The sequence below is a fragment of the Gopherus evgoodei genome, chromosome 10 (assembly GCF_007399415.2).
Source record: "Gopherus evgoodei ecotype Sinaloan lineage chromosome 10, rGopEvg1_v1.p, whole genome shotgun sequence".
In the NCBI taxonomy this organism is placed as follows: Eukaryota; Metazoa; Chordata; order Testudines; family Testudinidae; genus Gopherus; species Gopherus evgoodei.
In genome coordinates, this window is record NC_044331.1 from 66,077,078 (window position 1) to 66,091,052 (window position 13,975).

At 42.8% G+C, this 13,975-nt stretch overlaps 1 protein-coding gene across 4 annotated transcripts in view; it reads right to left on the bottom strand.

The window, feature by feature from the left end:
- TNFRSF17 (TNF receptor superfamily member 17) overlaps window positions 1-13,975 on the bottom strand; it is a 48,164-nt gene that overhangs the window by 15,311 nt on the left and 18,878 nt on the right. For 3 of the 4 annotated variants that reach the window (XM_030578062.1, XM_030578061.1, XM_030578059.1), the window contains exon 2: window positions 4,578-4,711. The gene's annotated coding sequence lies outside the window, so the exon portion shown is untranslated. Of the gene's footprint in view, window positions 1-3,011; window positions 3,054-4,577; window positions 4,712-13,975 lie in introns of those variants that run through there. The other variant, XM_030578063.1, reaches the window with a different exon arrangement.

Here is a 13,975-nt window from a genome sequence, read left to right on the forward strand (position 1 = left end):
ATCCTGAGGAAGCAAATCTGTGCACCTGCAGTTTGGAGATGACAAAGGATCTGCCAGGATACCCACAGAGGTGAAAGTTAAGATGTCCTGCTGACCTTCTCAGTACAGGACATCATGCCACTTGAGCTGTCAAAGTTCTGGATCAATGGACCACAGGGCAATGGTGGTGGGCTGAAGGCTTCACACTAGATAATGCTGTCAAAATCCCTTTGACATTAGTGGAAGTTCAGCACATCATCATTACTGACTCTTTCAGGACTGGTCTTTCTTGAGTAAGTGAGCTCAACTATGAAAACCCTTAATACTCTAAGACAAAGAGAAGAAAACAAAAAAAGAGGGGCAAAGCTCTTTGAACAGAAGTGGTATGTTAGCCACAGTGTGGATCTCTATTACATATTTTGCACTCATTCATACATGAAATTCCTGTTGATTTCACTGAACGTTCCATACAAATAAAGGTACTGTTGGCAGGTGTACATATTATATACATATAAGACAGATACAGAAAGAGAAATCCAAGAAAATAGCATTCAGTGTTTCCTTGTAATAGTACTTCTTTTTTTTTTGTTAGTTCTTTTTTACCCAGCATCTCTTCTTCCAGTTCTAAACTGGAGTACTATTATATATTCATCATCTTGACTTTCATCCACATTTAAATGTTTAAAATTAAATACAAAAATTCTCAATAAACTAGCAATATAAGGCAAGCAGGGCCGGCGCTTCCATTTAGGCGACCTAGGCAGTCACCTAGGGCACCAGGATTTGGGAGGGCGGCAATTCGGTGGCGGGGGGTCCTTCCACCCTCCGGGTCTTCGGCTTCAATTCAGCGGCGGGGGTAATCCTTCTGCTCTCCCTGTCTTCGGGGCACTTCAGCGGAGGGTCCCGGAGATAGTGAAGGACCCGCCACAGAATTGCCGCCGAAGACCCGGAATGCGGAAGGAGAGTGAGGGACAAATGAATGTTATTTTTCTGTGAAATTCTCAGCACATGGCAATTCGCAAACAAGTTACCTTCGGCAGAATATTCTAAATAAAATTAGTCTCTGTATCCAAGGTCTTTAATATACTGTACTGTGCAGTGTTAGTTCTGCATTTGCCATAATAGATCAGGTGCACAGACTTAAGTCTTTTCATTAGGGCTATTTATCTATTAACAATTCATTAAATATACATGAAAGGATAAGGCCTACAGAAGAGGGAAACTGGATGGCTCAAGAGATTGGTAAAAAGTTATAGAAACTTTCAATCAGAGGCTACTGGTATCTAATTCAAATCTGTCTTCAGTTTGCTAACGTTGTAAAACCGTTGAGCCAAACTCATCCCTGCTTTAATTCCTGATGTATGTCAGCTTATATCAAGGAAGAATTTGGGCGATCATTGTTAACTATTGTCCAGGAGTCAGTCTGAATGAAACATTAGTGGCTCTGTTTGCAAACTTTATCCACGATCTCAAAATACACCTCTACCCTGATATAACGCAGTCCTTGGGAGACAAAAAAATCTCACCGCATTATAGGTGAGACTGCATTATATCAAATTTGCTTTGCCCCCACCCTCTCCAGAGACCCCCATTGTTATACCAATTATATTAGACCAGTAAAAACCAGCAGGATCTTATTAAAGGGGACAAGACAAAGATGCCACATTTATTATGATAACAATTTGATTTATGACTATCTTAATTCTTATATACACACACACATATTATACCTAATACCTATACACACACACCCATATTCATCAGGTGTTCTGCAGCTGCTGCATAGTTACCAGTCCTGAAGATAGCTTAAGTTCATGGCTTGATTTTGCAGCTTGGGTTCGTAGCTTGTGGCGGCTAACTGGCCAGGAAAGCCAGGCACAAGGCCGAGGTGGATCTCTGTTGGGCAGGCATCGATGTTCTTCCATGTTGGCAGCAGAATGTTACCCAGAGTCTCTCATCTCACCCTTCTTTTTTTATAGGCTTTTAGTTTGGATTCAAAGTCTATAGGTCTTGCTGTGTCAAGCTGCCTCTGGGTTTAGATTGATCACCCACCAATTGCAGGAGTGACTTTCAGCCTTGAACCTGGCTTTGATCTTCCTTCTGTTGTTCTGTTGTCCTTTTCTTTTTAGGGTGGATGCTTCTTACTTTGTTTAGCGCTGTTGTCCAGGTCTTCAGCCGTTGGTATTTGAACTTTATCTCATCAGGACAGGCTGGGGCTGGAGGTTGATTCCGTCATTCACACATACCTCATTCACACATCTAAACTAAACTAATAAGATTACAGCAGGGCTTGCAAAATGAAGGTTGGAGGAAGCTTTTACAAAATGGAGTGAGTGGTTTTAAAATGGGGTTTGAATTACAATATGGAACAGAAGTTACAGTGTAGGCAAGTGTAGTGACTGGTGAACAGAAGTTACATTAATAAAGTGAATAATTAAAAACAATTTCATTTATCAGTTCTACACCATCCCTAATCACCCCCAGGATCCCACCCCCTACCTAACCCTCCTGTCCCCTGACTGCTCCAAACCCATCCACCCCTCCTCACCCCCTGAAGGCACTCACCAGCGGCAGCGGAAAGCGGAGCAGCCCAGCCCCAGTCCACTCTACCCTGCCAGCTCCCAGCCACGGCGCTCCGCTTTATGCCATCAGTGAGTGCGGGAAGGCTGGGGAAAGGATGTTCCCCCCCACACTCACCTGCACCGGGAAGCAGAGCAATGCGGCCCCAGCGTGCTCCGCTTTCCTTGCCCCGGCCCCAGCCGTGTCGCTGGGAGGCAGCTGGGGAAAGGTCCTGCACTCACCTGCGGTGGGAAACAGAGCACCATGGCTGGGAGCTGGTGGAGTGGAGCTGGCTGGGGCTGCGCTGCTCCGCTTCCCGCCGTCGGTGAGTGCGGAGAGGTTGGGGAAAGGATGCCCTCCCACACTCATCTGCGGCTGGAGGCGGAGCAACATGGCCCCAGCCTGCTCCGTTTTCCTTGCTCTGGCCCCAGCCATGTCACTGGGGGGTGGCTGGGGAAAGGTCCTGCACTCACCTGCTCAGTGGGAAGTGGAGCGCCATGGCTGGGAGCTGGTGGAGTGGAGCTGACTGGGGCTAGGCTTCTCCGCTTCCCGCCGCTGGTGAGTAGGGGAAAGGACGCCCTCTGCACTCACTGGTGGCAGGAAGCGGAGCGACATGGCCCCAGCCCGCTCCACTCTACCACCTCTCAGCTGTGGCGCTCCGCTTCCCACCGCAGATGACTGTGGGGTGGTTGGGGAAAAGACGTCCCCCCCACCCCATACTCATCTGCAGCGGGAAGCGCAGTGCTGCAGCTGGGAGCTGGTGGAGTGGAGCGGGCTGGGGCTGGGCTGCTCTGCTTCCGCCGCTGCTGGTGAGTGTGTGGGGGATCCCTTCCTCCAAGTCCCCTCCCCTGAGCAACGCAGCTCAGCCGGGGCGAGGGAAGCAGAGCAGGCTGTTCCCGTCCCCTGCTAATTCCTCGGGCCACTCTGGGACTGGGAGGCCCCCAAAGTGCCCTTCCATAGCTCATGCTCCGCAGACCCTGGGGAGGAAGCCCCTGACCACCCAGAGACCCTCTGCCTCTTATCAAACCCCTCGGCCCCAGCCTGGTCTGGCACCCTTAACATGCTGCTCAGAGCAGCATGTCAGAGCTTTACTGCTTTGTATGCAAACCCGTGTTCTATCGGGTCGCGTTATATCAGGGTAGAGGTGTAGCTGTGTTTCTGCCATATTGATTAGAAATAGTTACATATAAAACAAACTCCTAACATGCTTCCTAGAGACTAAGCTTAACAGACTAACCTCCTGCCTAAAGAAGTTTATTTCACCCCAAACGTCTTCTGCAAACCTGCTTGAGATCCCATTTCATTCACCTTAATACAGTTGGGGCCAGCTCCAGCTTTTCTCCCGCCCCAAGTAGCAAAAAAACAAAATAAAACAAAACCAAACAAACAAAGAGTGGTGGCACTTCAGCGGCAGCCCAATCACGCTGCTTCTCCTGTGGCAGTTCGGTGGTGGGTCCTCCCTCTCTTCCTCTTTGGCAGTAATTCAGCAGCAGCTCCAAGAGGAAGAGAGGGAATGAGGGACCCACCGCCAAATTCCTACCGAGGACTCGGACGTGCCGCCCTTTTGAATTGGCTGCCCCAAGCACCTGCTTTCTATGCTGGTGCCTGGAGCCGGCCCTGAATACACTGCTCATTTACTTCCTAGACACAGGATGACAGAGTGTCTTCTCTGTTCCCCAAATACAGTCCACCAGACCTTATGAATGTATTTCAAGAAAAGGGTCTCTTCCCTTGCTCTGCACACTTCCTTATTGATTTCATATCATTCTATTGACTTCCCATGTAAGTGTGCCACCACTTATAATCCTGATTTTACATGCTGACAGAGAGACAGGCAAATAAACATCTTTTGGATGACAGGAAACCTATTTCTCCACCTCTGCTGTGATACAGAATCTAAGAACATATTTTCAGTGTACATACATAGCTCCTTACATAGTATTAATACATACATTTCACAGGACACTGAAGATCAGTATGACCCTGGATTTCATTTAAGATCCCATAAGATACTATTTGGTGAACCAACATGTACGTACCAGAATCAGGATATTTTGTAAACCCCCTTGCCAGCTGGCACCCAGAGGTTCAGAAAACCATGGCACCACCAAAGAAACTGCTGGCACAGTGTTCCCTGGAGCAGCAGATGGCTCTGTGGATGCTCTTCAATGACCTGTGTGAAATAAGTTGGTGAATCTCAGTCCAGTTCCAAGGGTGTGGATATGTTTATCACAAACATCCCTACCATAGTATATTAGTTGGCACCCTGATTAGTAATGTCAGTGAAAAGGTCAGTGGCTGAATGGGCATGGAGACTGAACTACTCTCTCACCAGTAAAGATGATCCGTTCAGAACAAAGTTGCAGAGCATTGACAAGGCAGTGTGGGAAACCTGCAGTTGCAAGAGTCCTATGATGTACTTGTTTTGTAAATAAGTAGGAACCCTGGTTCAAGAAAGGATAATAGGACTAAAGTGTCTGCTTAAATGTAAGCATGTTCTAAATGGTTGTCTTGAATATGACTGGACTTAAGCATGTTTTTAGTGCTTTCCTGAATTCAATTATCAGAGGGGTAGCCGTGTTAGTCTGGATCTGTAAAAGCAGCAAAGAATCCTGGGCACCTTATAGACTAACAGATGTTTTGGAGCATGAGCTTTCGTGGGTGAATACCCACTGCATCCGACTAAGTGGGTATTCACCCACAAAAGCTCATGCTCCAAAACGTCTGTTAGTCTATAAAGTGCCACAGGATTCTTTGCTGCTTTTACTAAATTCAATTGTGAGATGTGTGGGACAGTGACTTTAACAGCGAGCACTATATAAATCAACTGTAATAGAACTAGACAATAGAGATAAACAATATTTGTCTATTGTCTTATCCTGTGTTGCAGCTTTCTTTTGTAGCTTTCTTTTTACAATTGTTTTTGGGCTTTACTTACATCAGCACATCTGTTACCACTAATATTAGTCATTAGTTCCTTTCCACAGTAGCTCTTTGCAGCATGTTCTAACATAGCATCACACACATAAGTGAATAGGGTTTTAACAGGACCACATCCTGCAGTCTTTACTCTGGCAAAATTCCTGTGAAATCATTAGCCCTCAAATGGCAAACTCTTAAATTGTATTCACACCTGCCATGTGCTTTTTTACATATTTTAGCAAATGTGGTCCAAGGAAACCACATAAAATTTAGCATAATAGATGAATGAGCACAGTTCCGTAACCACAGTTTCACACTTTGTTCATACTTGGAGGGGGTTAGGGAAATAGCAATTGTGAAAGTATTTTTCTTTGTTTTAGCTGCTTTCTTGTAGTTTTCACACACATCCTAACAGTTAGGTACAACGTCAATGGCTTTTCCTTTCAAGACTGAAGAGAGTGTATACAATTACTCTGACTGAGCATTAAGCTTTTTACAGTCTTCAAAAAGATTTCACTAAATACACGGATGATATCGGCCTGATATTCAGTCATTATACATCCTAACTGTAGAAAAGTAAGAGTTAGGTTCAGATTGTCAACACTAGTGAGGTTTTTGGTGAAAGAATGTACCCAATGGTATCACATGATAATTGGAAATCAAAAATAGGCAATGTAGAAAATAGTGTTATGTTTGAATTTATATACAATATTTAATACATTCTGCAAAATATTAAGTGCTTATTATGAAGAAAGAAATAGGCTCAAAACACACCATCTGCTGATGAAAAATATTAAACAAAACACCAAGCATGTCATTTAAAACAAAAATCTTCAGAAGACTCTGATGGAAGCAGAGGTGCACATACAACTGATGCATATACACTCATTCAAATTCTAACCTTAGGTCTGAATTCCAGCCATCAAGTGTACATGCTCCAGAAGTCATTAGTTATAATTAATTTTAGAAGGGCCTCTTGGAAACAGCAATAAAACAAAATGCACATGAGGTGGTATACAACATGAGGCTCTGATTCAGCAGAGATCTTCAGTGGAAGTAGCTTTATTTTGAAAATACTGGCCTTACCTTGTCTGTGCCATTGTGAACACTGAGGATATAATGTATGTGTGGTGAGGAACGATGGACAGTATTTGTTCATGTCCTAGCTACTATGTGAGAAAAGTGGAAGTAGCCTTCCAATAAGGAGATGTGGTTACTGTGTGCTCCCCTCCAGAAGTAGGGTAAAAAAGATTCTAGAGTGAACAAATGAAACTGGCCAACACAGCAAAAACATTCTTGCTTTTACCCTCTGCACATCAGATTGCTGCAGTCACTATTAGTAGTACTGCTGTGGGATTACTATTCCTTTGGGGATCATATTTATTTGCCAGATAAATCGGTTTACTACTAACAACTACATCTATTTTACATTATTAGCGTTATCAGTCAGTAAGTGTTGGGACTCTGATTCTTCTCCTATGGGTAAATTCAGGCCTGTGCAGACCACCATCACAAGGCTTATGCACTACTGAAGAGCTACTTAAGCTTGTTCTGAAAGTTTAAATGGTGCATAGGCCATGTACTGGCTTCTGCAAAGGGGTGAATTTCACTCCTCACAAACAATATCTCTAACACATCCGATTTTGTTTCTGAGTTATGGTATGAGATGATAGGGAAGTCAATAGAGTTACACAAAAGACTGAAGAATTAATTTGGGCCAATATATTAAAAAAAAATCCTTCCCTGCAAATCAAAGTGTAGGTGTTTGAAATTGAAGTCAGTGAAGTTTCACTGAAGCAACACTGGTATAACCAACTTTGAAATCTCCTAATTCAGCTTCTCTGAACAATACAATTCTGGGCAGTCATGTTATATGGTGTGATCTTTCAGTGAAGCCAAGTGGAGGAAATATTTAATATTAATATTCAGCTTTCCTATGGAGGAAATATTTAATATTATTAGTCAGAAAAGTATCATAGATAAATACACCAAAAAAGGAAGAAGCAAAGCAATCACCTTTTTTGTAAAGAATCAAATTTACACTAAAAATATTTCGGAAACTCTTGTAGGCTGACTCAAGAGTGACACCCAGTGACAATTAATTATACTTTATGAAATTGTTTCTTTCATCTTGTTAGGAAGTTGTTACATTTTACCTCTGAACAATTTACCCTTCCTAGAATTGGCAAACGATATGTCACTGGCTTAAAAAAATCAAGCATAGTGGAAATATTACCATGCTGTCAAGTGTAATGGCAATTTAATTAACAGCATTTCAAGAAACAACTAATTCTTCATTTTTTGAGATGCAAGAAGAAAAGTGTATTTGGGGGAATTAGATTAAAATTTTATTTATTCCCCTATTGTCAGAAGAACATGGGATTTTCCACCTTATTTATTATTTATTTACTGGAGAAGCAAAATACAGTGTTAACCCTTGACATCCTAGTACTGCTAGGATTCCAATCTATCTAACATGAATCAAACTAAAAGAGAGGGTTGTACATAAACATTCTGGTAGCACTCTGAATGCAATCTATTTCATGTCAGAATAGGGTAAATGGACAGCATTGCCATCCCACTTGAAATGCAAGACACACAATATGGATGTTGTTCTTACTTAGCCAATTGGAATGTACAAATGTAATTCAAAGCTGAATTTGGGCCATTAACTTATTGTTTAGAGCCTCTTCAGATCATTAGGCCATCCAAAAAAATCTTGCCTTACTCCATCACTGCAGATGATTAAAAAGAAAGGGATTGCAAAATCTGCATTGCAATAGGCATAATTAGGCCTATATTGTTGCATCATTGGAAAGCACACCTACGGATACTGGAGAGTGTCTGTTACAGCTATCCCCCTATTCCATTTTGTTTCTTACAGCTGTCCCCATACTCCATTTTGTTTTTGTTCTCCTCCTGTGGCTGCCCATCCCTGGCTGTTAAATTGTTTACCAGGGCCACTGCCCTTCTCAAAGGGAGGGCCCCTTAAGTTGTTTAACAAGAGCCATTGCCCTTCTCAAAGGGATGGCCACTTGTGCTGCGTGCTAAATGGGACCACTGCCCTGTTCAAAGGGTTAGTCCTGTTGTCACCTCGTTGAACCTGGGCTCGGTGTAGGGCAGGCAATGTCCAGAGCTGCAAGACCTATTGTGTTTTTAAGACCCTGGGCATGAGTCATAGGCCTCACGTGCTTTTGAGTCACCTATTGCACAGGACTCTGCCCAGACATGTTTCTGTGCTTAACCTGCAGTTTTTTCCTGTGCCTCCTCCCCTGTGACAGAGGGAGCCTATCAGGATTACTGGCAGGAAAGTGCCTGAGTTTGCCTTTAAAAACAGACATTTTTGAAACAAACATCAGAAAGGTTCCTGCATTGCTGCCTGGTCTGATCAGCCAGGGGTTCTGGGGGTCCCTTTCTCCGCTCTCGTTTTATTTTTTGAGGCGTTACCCCCGTTTTTTGAAAACCCCCCCACACGAAAAACGAATTGCTACCTGAGAGATCTCCTGATTATTGAGACTGACCGAACCCTCCTTGCCTCTTCTGATGTTGCTGCTGCTTCTGCCTTTGCTGCTGCCTTGGGGATGGTACGAATCCCTCTGTAAACTTTCTATACTTTTATTTTATTATTTAGCTGCTGGCTCTGTTTCCCCAAGCACACAGACTCAAGCTAAACCTTGGTCTGTGTCTTAAAACCCTTCTTAAACTACAGGGTCTTTGCCACTGGCTAAGCTCTGCTCCTGTGGGCTTTGCCTGGGGGCTCCCTGCTTTCAGCTGTATTCATTGCTGCAGCCACCATCCCTTGGCTTCCTTGGGAGCTGTATCCTGGGCACATACCACTCTGCCCTTTGTGACTTCCCCATAGCATAAGGTGCACCATAGGTTTTGTTTTTTCAGTTTAATAAGTCATAGTTTGTTAAGATTGTAGAGCTTGTAAGTTCACCTGCCTTGGTATAGTTTACTGTTTTGTTGCTCCGTACAGTTGCTTGTTATAGTTTTGCTTAGAATTGTGATATTTATTGTTTTGCCTAGTCGTTGGTTAAGATAGATAAGGTTTTTAATGCTTAAATTCGTCTTCCCGCTGTCCCAATCTCTCCCTGAACTTTCCCATGTCTGTTTTTCCCCGGCTCCAATCTCCCCCGTGTAGTTCTCTGTGTCTATAGATAAGGTTTTTGCTGCTTAAATTCGTCTCCCCCCGTCCCGATCTCTCCCTGAACTTTCCCGTGTCTGTTTTTCCCCCCTCCAATCCCCCCCTGTGTACTTCTCCGTGTCTATAGATAAGGTTTTTGCTGCTTAAATTCGACTTCCCGCTGTCCTGATCTCTCCCTGAACTTTCCTGTGTCTGTTTTTCCCCCGCTCCAATCTCCCCCTCTGTGTGCTCCTCCCTGTCTCCGTTATAACCCTTTGCTGCTTTTTCCCCCGCATCTGCACTCCCTCCGAACTTCCCAACTCCTTGCTGCTTCCCCCCCCGCGTCTGCATCACCCTCCGAACTTCCCAACCCCCTTGCTGCTTCTCCCCGTGAAACTTCCCAAACCCTGTGCTGCTTTTTCCCCCGCATCTGCACTCTCTCCGAACTTCCCAACTCCTTAATGCTTCCCCCCCTGCGTCTGCATCACCCTCCGAACTTCCCAACCCCCTTGCTGCTTCTCCCCGTGAAACTTCCCAAACCCTTTGCTGCTTTTCCCCCGCATCTGCACTCTCTCCGAACTTCCCAACTCCTTAATGCTTCCCCCCCTGCGTCTGCATCACCCTCCGAACTTCCCAAACCCCTTGCTGCTTCTCCCCCTGTGAAACTTCCCAAACCCTTTGCTGCTTTTTTTCCCCTTTGTTTTTGGTGTCCGCTGGTTGCTTAAACCTCTCTCCAGCCCTTCTTTACACTTCTCCGCTGCCCCTCCCCTACCGAAGATCACCATCACGCTGCTCCATTGTCCTTACCCTGCAGGGCTTCAGAGTCCCTCGCTGCTTCCAGCCGCACTCCCTCTCATCAGTTGCCACTAATCATTCACTCCCCCGCTCCTGTTCCTTGCAGATTATCTGCCATCCTAGCCTCACAAATTAAGTCATTACTTTTCTTTTATACCATTACATTGCATAATTTCACTATCACCCATATTGGTATTGCACTGTGATTCACATTTTACTTGTAAATAACACCCCATTGGTTGCTTCCACTTTTCTGATATACTTTGTATTTGCATTGATACCATTGTGTTACACTGTGTATAAGGCCACTAACCACCTAATACATTCTATCTAAGATTGTTGACCATTTATATAGAAGCTACCGTTTATTTTGCATTTCTTTTGATACGCTTATTGACTGTACTGTATCCTATTGTGCTGAACCCCACTTACTGTACCCCACTGTTAGAACTCCCTACACTGTTCAGTAAGAACCCCCCCCCATCATTGTCTATTGTAAACACCCTATACACCCCATCCCATCGTACTTCATTGTTAAATTCCCACCACTTCCTTTTTCCTTTAATAAAGAAATTATTTGGCAACCCACCTGTGTGGTAATTGCTCCCCAAGATCCCATATACCTGCAGGCAGGGACAGAGAGGATTCTGTTTTTTAAATAAAACATGGAATGAAGAAGAAATAACTATTGAGATTTAATAAAAAAACTCTTTTACACTGACATCTTTATGAAACCATTAGAAGAAAATCAAACATACTGATGTGTTCTGGAACAGTTTACAAGAAAGGTGATACTGATATTTATAAATCAGAAATATTACAGTTGTTGAAAAAGGGACAAAGCTAAAGGCGGGGGGTCGAGGGGGTGTTAAAGGAAAGCAGCCACTGTGTTACAGAAAACAGTAAACCCCTTTCAACTTGGGTGTGTGGTGGGGAAAGATATATAATAATTAGCACTACAAAAAGTAATTTTCCCTCTGTTGATATTCACCCCTTCTTGTCAACTGTTAGGGTGGATGTGGCCCATTCCCAACTGAATTGGCCTTGTTAGCACTGACCCCACTTGGTAAGGCAACTCCCATCTTTTCATGTGCTATATTTATACTTGCTTACTGTATTCTCCACTCTGATGAAGTGGGTTATATCCCAGGAAAGCTTATGCCCAAATAAATTTGTTAGTCTCTATGGTGCCACAAGGACTCCTCATTGTTTTTACAGATACAGACTAACACGGCTACCCCTCTGAAACCTGTCACCATGCAAGGCACTGAATTTAGCCGTATGAAGTGGAAATCCATCAACTTCATGAAAAAACTTGTGCAGATACAGACAGACATCATCTTTCTTTCCAAATGCAAACAGATGGACATCATACCAAAAGGACTAAAAGTAAAAAATCCATTACAATCAACATACCACACAGACTATGGTGAGAGATTGTGTTACAAACTGTCAAAGAAACTCTGGAACCACCTGATCAACATCCTGTACAGCAAACAGTAAAAGACCAAGAATGAGCTCTCAAAACTGGAGACTCTCATAAAAAAACAACTTCCACACAAACTTCCTTGTGGCTGGACTTTACAAAAACTAGACAAGCCATTTACAACACACTAAACTATCTAAACTCCAGGGTGGATTTGATTTAAACAATAATTTAAATCACTAGTCAGGAAGACTCAATTTAATCATGGATTTCTACATAAAAGTGCATTCCTGTTGGTCATTATAATCTTATACTTATTCTTCATAACTCAGAGATAGATGTAGATTTCATTTTTAGAAGGTACACCCTATACATTTTTAAATGATTTATTTTGAAAACTTTTCAGACTAGTTTACAGTTAGATCAGAAATGAATGATTGTTTATTTCATTTACCAAAAGTAATTGAAGCAGATAGTTATGGAGGTCATTGGGAGGTGATCTCCAATTCAACAGGTTAATCATTAATCTTTGGAGGATTTTCTTGCCATGCAGTATTAGGCTACGTCCAGACTACCCACCGTATCGGCGGGTTAAAATCGATTGCTCGAGGATCGATATATCGTGTCTCATCTAGACGCAATATATCGATCCCCGGGCGCGCTTATATCGATTCCGGAACTCCATCAACCCCAACGGAGTTCCGGAATCGACAGGGAGAGCCGCGAACATTGATCCCGCGCGGTGTGGATGGGTGAGTAATCCGATCTTAGATATTCGACTTCAGCTACGTTATTCACGTAGCTGAAGTTGCGTATCTAAGATCGATTTCCCCCCCGTAGTGTGGACCAGCCCTTAGGGGGAGAATATCACCAGGCCTTGCATTTCTTTGTTACATTGTTTGCATTTGCATGCATGCCTGTCTTACCCACAGTGAGAGGAACTTCATTAAAATATTCCCAAACTGGGTCTCTTTTATGGCCTGCTGCCGTTACAGGCTCTCTTCTAGTGAGAGAATGGTATGGTTGATCTCAAATCAATGAAGGCTACACTCAGAAATACCTCAAGACTTCTGGAATATGCTGCTCAAACAGTTTCACTTTTATTTCTACTGCCTGTCCCTCCCTTTTCACATTTATCTCCAGATTTCTTCTCCTTGTCCAGATCTATTCCATCCTCAACAATCTTCTATTCATTGAACTTTTTGAAACTTTGCACTTTTACAGAGAGGTAAGGGATTGACTCTGAGTACACAAATTTGCAGAGTGACAATATTATTGAGGTTTGTATTTCTCACCTCTACATTTCTTTATTTAAAAACATTTTTGCTGTTAACAAGCATGTTATCTCTGGAGACAACAAATCCACAATCTGAGAACTGCAAAACTAAGCATCGCTGATGGTATCTTCTGGACTGAGCACTAAGTCCCACTGGGTAGATAGAAAGATTAACCTAAATAATCTATACAGAAGCCCCTGGAACCCCATAACATTGGATCCCTAATCCATGAACTATTGGAACTCATTTACAAACCTTTTCTTAAACATTACATGAATATATTGTCTCATACTATAGAATTAGAATTTATAATCTCTATTCCATGATGAACTATCTTTGAGCTATAATGTTTCTTAATTAAAACTACCTTAAAATAGATTTTTTCCTCAATATACTCCATTGTAGAGCTTTTAAAAAGGCTTTTCCTGTTGTCAGTGACTTTGTAAATATACTGAGTTACAACAATGCAAACGAACTATTGTGTATTAGCATGCTACCATTTTGAGAATATATTCTCTACAGTTAGACATGAAAAAAGCCTTTACAGATTTATAGTTCTCAAGTGTATAAAATGCATTCAAATGTTCTGTCATTTTTTCTGTAATGAACTATGAGGATGGCCATCTTCATACTTCATTCTAAAGTATGGCCAGAGGTCCTGGAGTGGCACATTTCATTGGCAGAACATAAGTAGCAACATGACTGTACTGCATATGACATTTCTTCTTAGTGCGCACATTTGCAAGCTTTGATCTAATTTTATGATCATTGGTTTGTTTTGACATCTGGAAAGGCTTAGCACTGGCAAAAATCCCAGTGTTAGTGCCCATTTTAATTCACTGGATAGGATGAAACTGGAATTTTTTTCTGTATTTATCAACCAATTCCACC